Raw genomic sequence first — 15,588 nt, 5'->3', positions numbered from 1 at the left:
CAGTGGCAGGGCCAGCTGTGGGGAATCCTGGGGAAGTGCTGCTCTCCCAGAAGCTCTATGGCCTGTAGCCTTGGTGGAAATGCTACACTGGTAGACGATCTTTACGTGCATTCAGTTTTGAGAGAGAGAAAGAGAGAACAGAGAGGTGGCACAAGCAGGGGAGGGAAGAGAGACACACAGAATTCCAAACAGGCTCCAGGCTCCGGGCTGTCAGCTCACAGCCCGATGCAGGGCTCGAACTCATAAACTGTGAGACCATGACCTGACCCAAAATTGGGCACTTGACCGACTGAACCACCAGGCGCTCCTGACGATCTTTAGACTCTGGAGACACCAGCCTAACATAGTCCCTGACTAGGCACAGAAGCTTGGAGGCTCAAAAGCACTGAGAGTCGTCCCTATTCTAGAATTCTTCTCCTCTCTCTCGCTCTTCCACCTGCTCCCTCCAATACGAATACAAACACGGCTGGGGGAGATGAGAAGCAATCCTTGCTTCCGGAACTTAAGACAAATCCATACTACTGGAACTTTCCTACACATACACACTGATTTTCCTGAACTGACTTTTTATTCGCTAGATTCCGACTCCTTTTAGCTACTGTTGGGAAGGACTCCTGGGGTCACACTGTAGGCGTGTCCTCTACCCCAGAGTGAGCCTTTCCCACCAGACAGTGAGCTTCTCAAGGGCTGCAACAGTTTCTTACTTAAATTTGCGCACCGGATGCACAATACAGGGGCATGGAGCAGATACACAACAAATGTTTGGCTCACGGGTTGGTCAGTTTCAGTCAGCTGGTGGAAGCAGAGGAGGTGGAAACTTGATCACATTATGTTGATTAATGCTCGGGAGATACAGGAGTGAAAAGAAAGTACAGGTATTCTTCCAAGAAATTTAGCGGAGAAATACTAGGTACCTCTTCGATGGCATTCAACACACTTTATTACAATTTATTTGTCTTAACGTCATTTCCAAACCTGTTGGGAGCAGAGCTGGTATCCTGCCTCCCTGTTCTTCGAGACGCAAACAAGTATCTGCTTATAATCAGCACAAAATAAAAATGTGTTCAGTTTTAGTAATTCCCCAATCCTCTCCTTCCCGTCCTCTTTCCCTTTGGTCCACTGTGGAAGTTGACAAATAGTCATCCCCTTCTTCTTTTTTTTTTTTTTTATTTTTTAATGTTTATTTATTATTGACAGAGAGAGAGAGACAGAGCATGAGTGGGGGAGGGGAAGAGAGAGAGAGAGAGACACATAATCCAAAACAGGCTCCAGGCTCTGAGCTGTCAGCACAGAGCCCGACGCGGGACTCAAACTCACAGACAGTGAGATCATGACCTGAGCCGAAGTCGGACGCTCAACCGACTGAGCCACCCAGGTGCCCCAGTCATCCCCTTCTTGATACTCCCCACCTGAGCCTCTGTGACCCCATTCTTTCCTGGTGTTTTCTCCTAGCCCTCTGTATCGCTGCCCCGTTTTTCCATCAGTCCTGCAGTATACGTACTCCTAGACTTGTTCTCAGCCTCCCCTTCTCTTCCCTTTAAACTTTCTCCCGCCCGAACTACTACTACTTAAATGATCTTCTCTATGTGGATGACTCCTGAACAATGATCTCAAGCCCCGACACCTCTCACACAGTCTCATTCTAAGCTCCCAAACTGCCTTCAAGATAAACAAGAAGAAAGTTGGCATGAAGACAGCACATATGTAGGTTGGAACTCTCATCTTCCTTTCAGCTCTTGGAGATAACGGGACCACAGTGAAAAATACAGCTGCAAGTTTAAACAGCAGGGTTTTAGTGCTGGGAGATAGAATGATGGTGGTCTCAGGCCTCACAAGTTGTCCGTGGTACAGCACACAGAAGTTGGCAGAGAGGTTTGTAATAGGACAGACTTTGTCCCACTTACACTGGCCAGGCCCTTGTATGTTCTCTCTCTTGGATGTTTTGCTGAGGCTCAGGGTAGACTAGCAGGGCCACCTTTTCCCTGATGCCCCACTGGGTCCCAACTACTGCAGTGTTCTGGGCTCTCAACTTGCTCCTGCTCCAGCACTTGGGATATAGCCTTGGGGATTCTAACTCGGCTGCAAACCTGAGTCTATGCTGGCTGGGCTTCCCCCAGAGAATGGTTCTCAGCCTCTTCTCCAGTGAACTTCCCCTTATTAACCTTACCATACAGCAGGGCTCTGACCCTCAGGCTGCAAAGAAGGACTGGCTGGACCCTAGATTCCATTTCTAAGAAGTCCTGTTCTGTGTGGTAGGACACTAGACTCATTCTTCTAGCTCCTTTGCCCATAAGTGTATACTGCTCTGAGACTGCTCTCATGACTTTATTTCGTTTTTTAAAATTTCTCATTTGAGAGAGAGAGACAGAGAGAGAGAGAATGAATCTCAAGCAAGCTCTATGCCCAGTGCAGAGCCTGATGTGGGCTTGATCTCAGAACCCTGGTATCATGACCTGAGCCAGAATCAACAGTTGGTTGCTCAACCGCCTGAGCCACCAGGCGCCCATGATTATTATTATTATTATTTTTGTATCAGTATTTAGCTTACGCTCTATGGCTCAGACTGCTAAGTTGTTTTCCAGTTGGAAAGAACTCCATTCCCCGCCTCCTTGCAGCCAGGCTGGCCACATGACTACGTTCTCGCAATGGAATGTGAACATAAGTGAAGTGAGCTACTTCCAGGTTAGCCCTAAAACATGCCATGTGTGCTCCTCCGTGCTCTTTCACTTTCCTGCAAACGGGAACACAGTCAGCTCTGTGATTCAGCACTAAGCATTCAGACCAGGGCAGAGCGCTAAAGGAGCATGATTCAACAGAGTGCAAGGACAAGTTTCTACCAATAAGGAGATAAGTACAGAAATCACAAATAAACACCTGGAAATGTTTACAGCACTTTGACATTACTGTGAAATACAAAGTGCGTGATCAGTGGCTCACAAAACACAACTATTGGTTTTTGCTGTATTGGAAAGAAAGAAAACCAGCCTTTCAACAAAGAGAGTTTGAGAAGCATTGCCCTAGTGGATGGTGGGAAAACAAGAAGAAAGGGACCCTTCAAACCCTAAGCACTCACCTCAGGACTGTCAACAAGAGAGAAAAATAAACTTCTGTCTTCTTCAAGGCACTGTGTATTGAAACTCTGCCCAAGAAGCCCGCAGCTCTAGGTGAAGGTGCTGGAATGAAATAGAACGTGAACATGCATTGGCTGTTCCTTCCTTGCAGCTTTTAGCAAAGCATTACAAGAAAGAGATGAGCTCAGGCAAGAATTGTTTGTAAGTAGGTGTACAGGAATGGACACCATCTTGAAACTGGGGGATTAGAAAAGTTAACTGCTTCTGTGACCCCAGAGAGCAAAAAGATGGTATCACCACTCAGCGCCTTTCTTGAAGGTCTGTCAATAAGACGTTCCAGTGAAGCAAAGGAAGACAGGCCTACAGTAAAGATCAGAGTAAAGGTGCACCATCCTGCCCATGGCTATGTTTTAGAGGATCTCAAGGTAGAGACCAAAGAAGGGGGAAGACAGAAGTGGGCCAAGCACAGAAGGTAGGAAATAAGGCAAGCTTAAGAACCTGGTCAAGAACCAAGCGGATGTGGTAACTGGTTAATGGAACAGACCAGAAAGCCAGGGAACTTTTGAAGGTATTGTATTACCACAGCTGGGCCTGGAAAGGCCCCTGTTCACTCTTCCCCAAGAAGCACACTCTCCCACACCCATTTCAGATACGGCCACAGACGGACAAGGAAGAAACTTCACAGGAAACAAAGTCAAAGTCAGGGTCCTTGTGAGGCCTCTCCTGGAAAGCAAACACAGGGACCACCCACAGAATTACCCCACCACCAGGGCAGAGAGCTTTTATTCCTGCCCAGCATGGCTTCATTATTTTTATGCACCTGTGACTGCTGCGTGTCTCCTGTTCTTCTGAATGGGAGCTTGTTTTATTTTTAGGTGGTTTTCTTGTCCCTCCTCCTCCATCATATACCAGATGTTGGTCAGTCAGAATAAAGAAAGAAAGGAACATTCTATGACGAGTATATAAAACAGAGATTAGATAAGAAAAGGCCACACCAGGGGCGTCTGATAAACTAAACCCTTTCAAGGAAAGCATGGGGGGCCATGTCACATAGGAGGGGCTGGGTAATAATGGGGAAGGAGCGGAAGCTTCAGCATCAGCTGGACCTGAGTCAGATGTAGACTCGTCACACTCACAAATGGCTCTAACCCGGCACACCGATGATGCAGTCAGAGCCTTTTGCTTTCTCTATAAAAATGGCACCATAACTACAGTGACTGTATGGGGTTGGTGAAGGATTAAATTAAAGCAATGTTTACAAAGTGATTGGCAAGATGCCTAGCACATAGGAAGTAATACAATGGCAAATAGTACTTCCTAAGAAAGTCAGATAACTCAAATTTTCTTAAAAAAATCAATGGAATATACAGCCAGTATTCTGGAAGTTTAACTGTTTGCGCTCTAACATCTCAATTTAACAATGAGTGATGACAAAGTCATCCTACATCTACCCTAAGAAGTTCTCCCTGCCTGAGAATGTGCCTAGTGCTGCGGTGACTAGGCTGCAGGCACTGCCACCTCCTTCTGCTGCTGCCCGAGACAGAGCAGGGAGGCAGGGATGGAGAAGGAGGTAGAGGAGGGAGAGCAGAGACACCACGGTGTGGTAAAAGAACCCAGACTTCACGTCTGGGTTCAAACACCAACAGGTGAGCAGGTGAGCACAGTGGACAAAGAGCGTGGCTCCCATTACAAACATCATACTCAGCAGTGGGAAACTGAGAGCCTTTCCTCTAAGATCAGGAACAAGACAAGTAGCCTCTGGCCACTTCTTCTCAACACAGTACTGGAAGTCGCAGCCAGGGCAATTAGGCAAGACAAAGATATGAAAGGCATCCACATGAGAAAAGGAGAGTAAAATTGTGTCCATTCACAGATGACATGATCTTATACACAGAAAACCCTAAAGGTTGCACGCAAACACAAACACACACAAAAATGTCGGGACTAATAAGTGAATTCAGAAAAATTGCAGGATACAAAATTAACACACAAAAACCAATTGCCTTTCTATACACTAACAATGAACAATTCGAAAAGGTAGTTAAGAAAACATTCCCATTTACAACATCAAAAAGAGTAAAATACTGAGCAATAAACTTAACTAAAGAGGTAAAAGACTTATACACTGAAAAGTACAAAACATCAATAAAAGAAATAAGAGACACAAATAAATGGAAAGACATGCTATGTTAACAGAAAGGAAGCCTCAATATTGTCAAAATGTCCATACTATCCAAAGTGATTTAAAGATTCAGAACTATCCCTATCAAAATCTCAGAGGCATTTTTTTTAAATCCTAAAATTAATATAAAACACAAAGGACTTCAAATAACCAAAACAATCTGGAGAAAGAAGAGCAAATTTGGAGGCTGCATACTTTCTGATTTCAAAAAATATTACCAAGCTATAGTAATTAAAACAGTATGGTACCAGCAAAAAGACAGACATCTAGACCAACAGAACAAAATAGAGAGCCCAGAAATAAATCCATGCGTGTATGGTCAACTGACCTTCAATAAGGGTGCCAAGAATACACAATGGGGAAAAGACAGTCTCTTCCACAAATGGTGTTGGGGAAGCTAGATGTCCACATGCAAAGGAGCATGGCTTCTGGAGCTACATGGCCTGAGTCTGAAGTCTTGTTCACCAGCAAACTAATTAAGGGATTTCCTCATCTGTAAAATAGGGATAATAATAGTATCTAATTTCTAAGACTGTTGGCGGATTTAAATCTGACACTTAGGATTCATTCCTTTACAGCCATTATCAATAGGGCCTTGGGAAAGTTACTTAACCTCTCTGACCCTCCATTTCCTTTGGTGTAAAGGGGAGACAAGCTCTACCTTGTTGGGCCACTGGGTGATTAGGACAAAGTGAATGAAATAGCCAGTGGAAAGACCTCAGCCCACTTCCAGGTCCAGAAGAAGTGTTCAAAGTGAGTTCGCATCTCTTCCCATTTGATCCTGTGGTGAGATGGGCAGGGTAGCATTCTCCACGTTCCAGAGAAGAAAACTAAAACTGGGACAGACTGATTCTCTCTCACCAGCGCTCATCCTTCTGGCCCAGGGTTCTTGGACCACACTGACTAATGGAGCCCTTTTTCGGTACTTAATTCTATGCCCCCATGAGAAATGAAATATTCAGGTTTGCTCTCCATACTGACATTAATGCCTTTTGCAAACATTTACTGATTCTAGAAGAAACAGAATATGATTATGGTAAACAGCAACAAAATTTGTAAGCATACCTCTACTTATAAGTTTTGACAAAAGCTTATGGGAAACAGTCCATACCATGAAATGAAAATGACAGAATAAAACTCTAAATACATAACAAAAAATAGCAATGATTAGTCAGTTTGCCTGTTTCAGAGAAAGTTCAGAAAAACAAGCAACTGGATTTACCTCTAACACCCTGAATGATCTAACTTAAGAAACACCTTCTCCAACGGCATTGTACTTTCCCCATCAACACAATAGAGTCTACCATTTGAACTAGACCACAGAATTCAATCATCTGACTTGTAAGAAATTAGACTGGAAATTAACTGAGAAAGACCAGTAATGACCTAGTCCTGTGGACATTCATTTTCTTTTCCCTCTGTTAGATATTCATGGAATTCACATACATGGAGAGTTACAAACATGTAATGGGTAAGTTCCACTGTCCTATCATAGTGAATTCTACCCAACCATTGAGTCCTCTCATCCCTGTCCAGTTAACATTTCCTCAGTGGTCATTATATGCAGAAGACAGGCAAAGATGTACAAACACGTACAAGGATGTCAAATGGGAGCGCCTGGGTGGCTCAGTCAGTTAAGCATCTGACTCTTGATTTCAGCTCAGGTCATGATCCCATGGTTCATGAGATCAAGCCCCATATTGGGCTCTGCGCCTGACATGGATCCTGCTTAAGATTCTCTCTCCCTCTCTCTCTCTGCCCCTCCCCAACTTGCATGTTCTCTCTCTCTCTCTCCCTCAAAAAATAACTTAAAATTATTTAAAAAGAAAAAAAGAGGTCAAATACCCGCAGGAAGCTCATAATCTAGAGCAGTGGGTGCCTTAACCAGGGCTAATCCTCCATACACCCCTGCCCCAGGACATCTCCCAATACCTGCAGACATTTATATGGCAGACGCAACTGGGAGTGCTAACTAGCATCTAGGGATGCTGCTACGCAGGCTACAAAGTACAGGACAGCCCCCACAACGATGAATTGTGCAGCTAAAATGTCAGCGGTGCCAAGGTTGAGAAACCCCAATCTAAAGGGTGAGATGAGAACCAGACGTGTAGTACTTCCATGAGTTGAATATGGTGTGAGCTATAACAGAGACAAAAGTGAAGGGCTCTCAGATTGACGTTTAAATAGGCAAACAAAACTCAGTGTTGGCAAAGGTGTAGGGAAAATGGCCTGTCCTTAACATACTGGCGGGAATGTAAATTGATCCAACTTCTGGGGAGTGCGATTTGGCAATATGTTACCAAAAGCTTTGTTTATACTATTTCGATCTTTGCTTTCATTCCCATCTTCTTCACGCTTCCTTTGCTTTCTCTTTTCTCTTCCTTCCCCAGAACGGAGGGGTCAGCTTGTGAGGGAGAATGCAATAGGATGAGAGGCAGTTTGGGGAGTGGCACCGAGGCATGGGCAACATGTTAGGGAGCAACAGAGACTGGTGAGCAAAGGGGCTGGAGGCTGATAACAAAGCTGCTTAGGCGCATGGGTTAGCAGGCCTGGCAGCCAAGGACAAGAGGCCGTGGGGACAGAGTCAGGCACAGAGGAGGCAGCATGGCCTTTGTGGTTGGGCCATGGGCAACTAAGAGTAAAATACTGTAAAAACAAGTAAAATGTAAGTAAAAATAATGAAGATAAGCTTCAGTAGAAGCTAGACACAAATTTCTAACCACCAGAGAATATACGTACAAAGATAAAGGGGTAACAGTAGAAAGATCCCTGGGTGTTGGATTGGAGTTGGAGTATTTGTTATGAATTCATGATTTTGTAACATATGGCCTAATGTAGACAAATTGACGAATGTATATGTGTGCATATGTATATACATATACTTCCTAGCTCCGTCCAAGAGGTCTAAAACAATGACACTCCAGTAACAATGGGCACATCAATCTTCCATATCTTGGTTTTTAAATACCATTCTTTTCCAAAAGGGAGACTACCTAGGTCAGGGAAAGTACAAAGTAAGCCTGGAATATCTTGTGGTACCAGAACATTTTAAAATGCTCGGTGAGGAGCGCCTGGGTGGCTCAGTCAGTTAAGCGGCCGACTTCGGCTCAGGTCATGATCTCGCGGTCCGTGAGTTCGAGCCCCGCGTCGGGCTCTGTGCTCACAGCTCAGAGCCTGGAGCCTGTTTCAGATTCTGTGTCTCCCTCTCTCTGACCTTCCCCCGTTCATGCTCTGTCTCTCTGTCTCAAAAATAAATAAACGTTAAAAAAAAAAATGCTCGGTGAATAATGGGGAGATCAAAAGGACACAGGAGCCAGCTTCGAGGGGCTTCCACTGGTCAAATGAGGACCATTTGAGCATCAAAATAAATAATGATGGTAACAGATTTCAACATTTTGGATACAAAGGGAATCCATGAACGCTTTTTAACATAAATGAGTAAATACAGGAGGGAGAAAGAAAATTCTTCCTTATAGTATAATGCCAATGAATAAACGTGGGAGTGATGGAAATACAGAATCACCATGTGGCAACTTTCACAGAGGTGGCTGATTCAGGCAGAAGTCATCAATGACTGGTTATGCCGTAGGTGGAGGTTTAATGAGGAACAGGCTATTAACATAACCTCAGAGTACTTCCCCACAAACACCAATAAATCTCAAAGAAAGAAGTGGTGAATTTAAGGTGAGGAGAGCAGGCAGACACCAACATAAGCAGGTGCTCAAGGCCAATATTCCAGCAGCGAGAGTTTGACGTGGTGTACCTTCCTTTTTTTTTTTTTTTCCTTTATTTATTTTTGAGCGGCAGAGAGAGAACGAGCAGGGAAGAGCACAGAGAAGGAGGGAGAGAGAGAGGAAGAGAGGGAGAGAGAAAGAGAGAGAATCCCAAGCAGGTTCTGCACCATCAGCACAGAGCGCGATGCAGGGCTCAAACCCATGAACTGTGAGATCATGACCTGAGGGAAGTCAGAAACTTAACCGACTGAGCCACCCAGGTGCCCCAACATTGTGTCCCTAATGTGATGCACCAAGAAGAGCAAAGTGCTGCCAAGGTCACATGACCTGAGTCTGGTTCTGAAGAAACACGTGCTAGACCCAGCTGGAGAATCATCCTACAGCATGTAAGACCTGTACAAATGCAAGGATCTTAGAAACAGATTAAGTCTGAGGAACTATTCCAGAGGAGACATGACAAATAAATGTAATGTGTATCCTAGATAAAGCGAGAAAAGAGTGATCTGGGGGATGGCTGAAGAAATATGAGTGGGCTCTGTAGACTGGATGGTAGAGTTGTACCAACATCAATTTCCTGATTTGGTGTTACAATGATTAATTTTGCGTGTCACCATAACTGGGTTAAGGGATGCACAGATAGCTGATGAAATATTAACTGGGTGTGTCCCTGAGGGTGTTTCCGGAAGAGATTAGCACTTGAATTGGTGAACTAAGATCGCCATCACCCAATGTGAGTAGATGTCATCTTCCATTGACAGAAGAAGGGGGAATCTTCCCTGTTGCTTGAACTGGGACTTATATCTTCTCCTGTCCCTGGACATCAGTGCTTCTGATTCTCAGGCCTTCAGACTCAGACTGAGTTACACTACCAGCTTTCCTGGTTCTCCAGATTGCTGGTGGCACGTTATGGGACTTTTCGGCCTCTAGGACCCTATGAGCCAATTCTTACAATAAACATCCTCACTTACATCTATTTATATCCTATTGGTTCTGTTTCTTTGGAGAACTCTAACCAATTCAAATGCCATGGGGATATAGGATATGATTATACTTATTTTCTTTTTGTCAGACCCATGTGACCCCAGGGAAAGGGCCCCCATTCAAAGGACTAACCTACTAAAAATCAACCAGGGCAGGAGGCACGTGAGTCAGTGAGTTCTGCAAGTGGTCTCTTGTTTTGGTCTTCAATAACCAGTTACCGGCAAGGGCTTAACTTTGGATTTCTTTAGCTCTCCTTGGGGAGTGAATGCCTCTGACTGACTCCACTGCCCACCTTTGACTTAGATGATCTGAGTCGATCTGGGAGCAGCTCCAGAATTTCTGTAGAGGAGGGGCTTTGGGGCAGCTTATCTGTAACGGGAGACCAAGGAAGCCTCAAAAGCTTCATTTACAAAGCAAGCACACTGCTTTTGTGTAGATTGCTTGTTTGTTTGGAGGGCCTTTGGGCAAACGGGTGGCACTTACACAGAGACTAAGGTGCCCTCCAACCCAGCCCTGCTACCTGCCAAGCCATCCCTGATGATGTCACAGAATCTGCACAGGGCTAAGTCAAGGCCAGGGCCAGGAGCACCTCCTGGAGGTGAAGACACAGGACTAGTTGATGAGTATTTAGGGGGGCTGACTAACATCTTTAGAAAGGGGTGGGGCAGGCTGTACTGGGCAGGTTGTTTTCCAGAGTGACACCTAGTCTGGCCCAGCTTAAGGTGTATGAATGATTCACACCTAAGGAGAGGAGGCAAGGTCCATGGGAGCTGGGTGATGTCAGGGGTCACAGGCAAGGAAGGAGTTTAATGTACCAGGTGGCAGGACAGGAGGAGAGGGGTCAAGTGCTGCAGAGGCAGGGCCAGCAGATGAAGGGAGAAGAGGAATAAGGAGAAGGACATCAGCCTCAAGAGTGAAGAGGGATAGGCGCAACCCAGGAAATCAGGACCCTCCTTTCGTTGGGCCTGGCCTGGCCCACCAGGCAGATCAGGCAGAGCACCACACATCTTTCAGAATGAATTCAATAATTAGCTTGTCTGTGGGGTGGAAATGCCCTGAGTTGGTTCAGTGCTTTGCAGAGCGAACCGCAGAGACCTAAGTTAGCAAGAAGGCACATGCCAGTGAGGATGGCATCAGGCACCCCAAGTCCATGTCTGGTGATTGCGTGGCCATGCTCTTCTGACTCACTGGCTGGTTAGCTAGCTCTGTGTTTTTGTCTATCAAGAACTGAGATGAGCAGACCGTACAGGTAATACTAAGAGGGAATTACTGCTTCTTCGGAACTTTGCCCTGTGCCTTCGATCACACAGTGTTAAGTCATCTCAGTCCTGAAATTTGCGTTCCCCATAGCACAGTTTCGCAACCTCTGGCAGGATTTCCTCCGTGAAGTCTCATTCGACGTGGGAGGGCAGGAGAGAAGGCTCTGGAGGGACTGCAGCAATGAGCACTTAGCACACCCAACACCCGTATGGAGACCCTACCACCCCCATGCAACCTGCCTAGGGTGTCCCACATCTGGAGGCCCTGCCTCTTTAATTCCAACGTTTATGTGGTCCTCACAGGCACAAAGCTCTTTCACAGAGACGACTTAACGGCACCCACAACACATGCACGTAGGTAGAAAGGAATTATTATCCCTGTTATGTAAATGAGAAAACTGATTCAAGGATGACAGGTGATTTATCCAAGGTCACAAGACCTCACAAAGTGGAGCTGGGACTAGAACCAAACCCATGTTCTCCAACTGCCTAACTCGGTCAACTCTCAGGGCTTCTGCAGACAGCACCCCGCCCCTCACCTCCACCTCTCCCATCCTTGGCAGGACTAAGTTCCAGGGGACTCCTCCACATACATGCAGAATCCAGGATGAGGAACAAATGATCAGCAAGGCCAAAGAGGAGGAGGCTCAGTGCCTGCAGGAGGAATGATGGAAAGAAGAACAAAGGACCCAGGAAGGAAGCAAGCAAGCAAGGAAGTGGGTGGAACATCTCTAAGTCACCTACAGCTCGGGAATCTCTGTTGGCACTCTCGCCAGAACAACATGCATTTGCACCCATGTTTAGACAAATATCAGTCTTGGAGGAAAAGATGGCAACCAGCATTTAAGGAGCACTTCCTGTATATCAGGCACTCTGCTGAGTGCTTTCTCTTCTAATTTTCGGAGGTGGACATAATCTTCACTTTTACAGACAAGGAAATTAAGGCTTAGAGAAGTGAAGCAAGTATCCAAGGTCACAAAGCCTGGCCAGGAACAAAGGCTGGTCTGACGGCAAAGCCCTGCTCTTTTCCTTACACCACATTAATAATGCCTTGGGCCCCCGGCTCTGCCATTTAGAAGCTTGCAATCAGACTTAACCACTCTGTTGGGTATAATCACAGACCAGAAAGCATTCTGAACTAATGTACACTCCAAGGAGAATGGCTAATAGGTAATTTGAGTTATAGTAATTCCCATTTGAGTTACAGCAATTCCCCCTGCCCCACCCCAAAGAAATAAGAGGTTGGACTTAAGTTATGGTGATTTCTGCCCCCTCATCAAAAAGATGGAAAACATGGGGGCAAAGCAGTCAGCCTTGGGCATGTGTGCAAGACTTTGAGCAGGATGTGCCTCGACTGCTGCCTGGCTACACTTCTGTGTGCATTTGTCCTGTGTGTGGGTTTTGGAAAAATGAGGGAAAGCATGAACATCTTATAGACTCTCAGGTTCATGACAGAAACAATCACGTGTTTTTATGTCTTGTGAGATCAGTCTTCATTCATAGAAACCACAGGCATATCTGTTCTACCAAACATCCTATGCAACAACCAGATACCTAAAATAGATCTGCTGTAACATACAGGGGTTGGCAGCTGATTTATGCATTTGTCAGATTTAGAAGACAGGATGTGTCATTTATATTGAAATCAAAGCCACAAAGTTTTAAATGTGAAAGATGAAAAAAGAAAACAAAAAATGTGCCCAAATGATCTACGTTTCTAGTTACGCAGTAGTGACGGTCAATAGAAGATATGGCCAGCAGCTTAGAAGTCCAGATCTAACATGTCCTAGTACACGATACTAGCTCCATACAGTCTCAAGGCACAAGAGACAACTCTGGAAGCTTATCTCAAGTACATAAACCTCACTGGCAGGATTTGTTTGCTGGTCTTTTTAGAATGGTCCTGTTTGTTTAGATAAGCATGATGTTAACAGAGCCAAAGTTGTGTGTTTCTAACTGTATAACTTCTAGTTGAAAAAATTCTAACTCACTGGACTCAGACCACACAAAATTGGGTCCCAAGTCTCAGGGAAAGCAGGGTTAGCAACTACTGATAGATAGTTCACCAGAAAGTGCAACAACTCTCCTTAACAATAAAAAAGTCCATGCATTGATGAAACGCCATGCAATGCATAGACTAATAACTCGCTGGTAAAGAAGAGATCATCTGTTTGTAGCTGGCATTTACTTCATCATCCAACTCATTAAAAAAAAAAAACAACATAAGTAGTTACCCTAAGAAGCTAAGTGGCCCTTAACTTTTAAAGTAACATTCCAAGACCAGGTAATACTCTGGGCAGCAAAGGAGTGAGGAGGCAGAAATGTGTTGCAATGACAATAACAAATGACAGGGACATATTTTGTGGAAATTACTCAGTTAAAAATTGCTTTTGAGGCCCGTTTTAATGATTACCTTTATAAGACTAAATTGTGTGCCAATATTCAGTCACTACTCCAATTACAAGTTGAGAAACTTGTAAGCAATTTTGGGTAGTCACAACTTGCTCAGGGAAAGCAATAAAGTAACATTGCTACAGAACAAAGCACTTTTGTCTTCCGTTGGTGAGGGGGATCACGGGGACCTTCATTAACTCACCAAGCACCCCCTCCCACCCCCACCCCCAGTGTTACCAGTTTGTTAATAGTAACGATTGCACGAATCTTTATGCCTTGCAGACTTCGAGCTTTATCCTGCCACACCGTCGTCCCGGGCGTTAACCCGAGGCTGAAAAAGGTTAAATCCCTGGGTTCCACGGGAATAACTCAGTTCACCATCAAGGGCTGTGAGGCTGGGCTTGGAAAAGCAGCACCTGTGCCAAGGCAGAGCGAAGCCTGCGTCGCGCTCCCGGCGCCCAGCCCACCAGCCCACAGCACATGCAACGCGGATCCTGCATCCCGGTTGCTTTTCACCCCCAAGACAAAAAGTGGGGGCGGGCAAGATGCGCCACCCGGAGTTTGTCCCAGGTGCTTGGAGTAGGTTCGGGACCCGGCTGGACGCCAGGCAAACCCGAAAAGCCGCGTGCTGGGCCCGGTGGAGGTGCGCCTCGGCCTCCCCAAGCGCGCCCCGGCCGCCCCGGCTCCGGGAACCCTCCCCGCGCCCGGCGCCCGCACTCACCGCTCACGCTCGCCCGCCGCCGAGCCCGGGAGCGGGGGCCCTTGCGGCTGCTGCATGCCCTCGGGGCCGAGCGCAACGAGGCGACCGGGTGCCGGGCTCCGGCCGGGAGCGGGGAGCAGTGAAGGTTTAGACGGGCCGGCCGCGGCGCCCCTCCTCTCCAGCGGCAGCTGCTACACGCCCGGAGCCCGAGGAAAGTTTGGCGGAGCAAGGGGTGGCGCCGAGGGGGCGGAGGGGCCGCGTCCCCGCCCTGCCCCGTCCTGCCCCCGGCGTCCGACTGTTCCCACGAGAGAGCGCCCCCCACCGGCGAGGCACGGATCGGCGCACAGGGGCTCTCCTACAGATGCCCTCCTGCCTGGGACTGGTCCCCAGGAGGGTGGCCGGCCTGGAGGAGTGATGGTGCCCACTAGAAGTCCGCTAGGACCCACAGGGCTTACAGAGCCATACCTCGGAGCCCGGTATTAAAGCGCTGTCCCTCTGTCTCTCCTCGCTCGTCGGGAAGAGATATGTTTGGAGTGGCTCTGGGTAAGTGTAGCCCACACCCACCTTCCCAGGGGAGGCAGGTTCACTGCCAGGCCAAATGCTTGCTCTAAAACTTGAACCTCAAAGCTACCCCAGGGTGCGGGCAGCCCCCAGAGGCCCAGGATGTTCGTGTGCATCTGGCCTGGAGCCTTTCCTAGGCACCTTTTTGTTGAAACAGGAAATTTAAAAAACAAAACAAAACAACTTAAAGTTCTTATAAGAGGGTTCTTAACCTCCTGGGGTAAATAGTCCTGGGTACTTTGTTTTTCAAAGCTGAAATATAAAGCCACCACTGACCCACCTTTGGTAAAGAAAGATGCAAAGTAAAACAATGTCCTCAAGACTTTGTTCTCTCTGCACTCTGCAAAGTAAAACAAAGTCACAGACTTGCTGAAAGTTGGACCTTCCTGGTGACCTCACCAGAGAGAAATACTGTGAGGTCCTTCCTACTCATGCTTCAGAACCTTGGGAAACACTGACAGCATGTGCCCAGATATCTTCTTGTAGCCCTTGGCCATTCATTCATTCGTTGTTCATTCAACGTTGATATTGGGACTTCCTATATGTCAACTAGGAACCATATCCTAGAAGACAAACTATATGGTAACCTGCCCCCTACCATCAAAGAAATTCTTTCTCTGAAGATAATGTTTTGTTTGTTATGGGATAAACCTCATCCCACAGGGCATGACATCCTCTATACCTCAAATCTTCACAGGGATATGGC

General features: G+C 46.4%; 1 protein-coding gene across 4 annotated transcripts in view; it reads right to left on the bottom strand.

Annotated features, from left to right (window-relative positions):
* The window catches only part of LPAR3 (lysophosphatidic acid receptor 3), a 79,211-nt gene extending 64,627 nt beyond the window's left edge, over positions 1–14,584 (bottom strand). The window contains exons 1-2 of one of the 4 annotated variants that reach the window (XM_019413995.2): positions 3,892–4,038; positions 3,074–3,173 (exon numbers count right to left, since the gene is read on the bottom strand). The gene's annotated coding sequence lies outside the window, so the exon portion shown is untranslated. Of the gene's footprint in view, positions 1–3,073; positions 3,449–3,891; positions 4,039–13,858; positions 13,957–14,342 lie in introns of those variants that run through there. The other 3 variants (XM_019413994.2, XM_019413997.2, XM_019413996.2) reach the window with 3 other exon arrangements.
* Positions 14,585–15,588: the final 1,004 nt, after the last annotated feature.

The sequence above is a fragment of the Panthera pardus genome, unplaced genomic scaffold (assembly GCF_024362965.1).
Source record: "Panthera pardus isolate Hobbes unplaced genomic scaffold, ASM2436296v1 HiC_scaffold_11, whole genome shotgun sequence".
NCBI classification, from domain to species: Eukaryota; Metazoa; Chordata; class Mammalia; order Carnivora; family Felidae; genus Panthera; species Panthera pardus.
The sequence above is the reverse complement of the archived record's forward strand: the minus strand, read 5'-3'. Positions and strand labels throughout refer to the sequence as shown.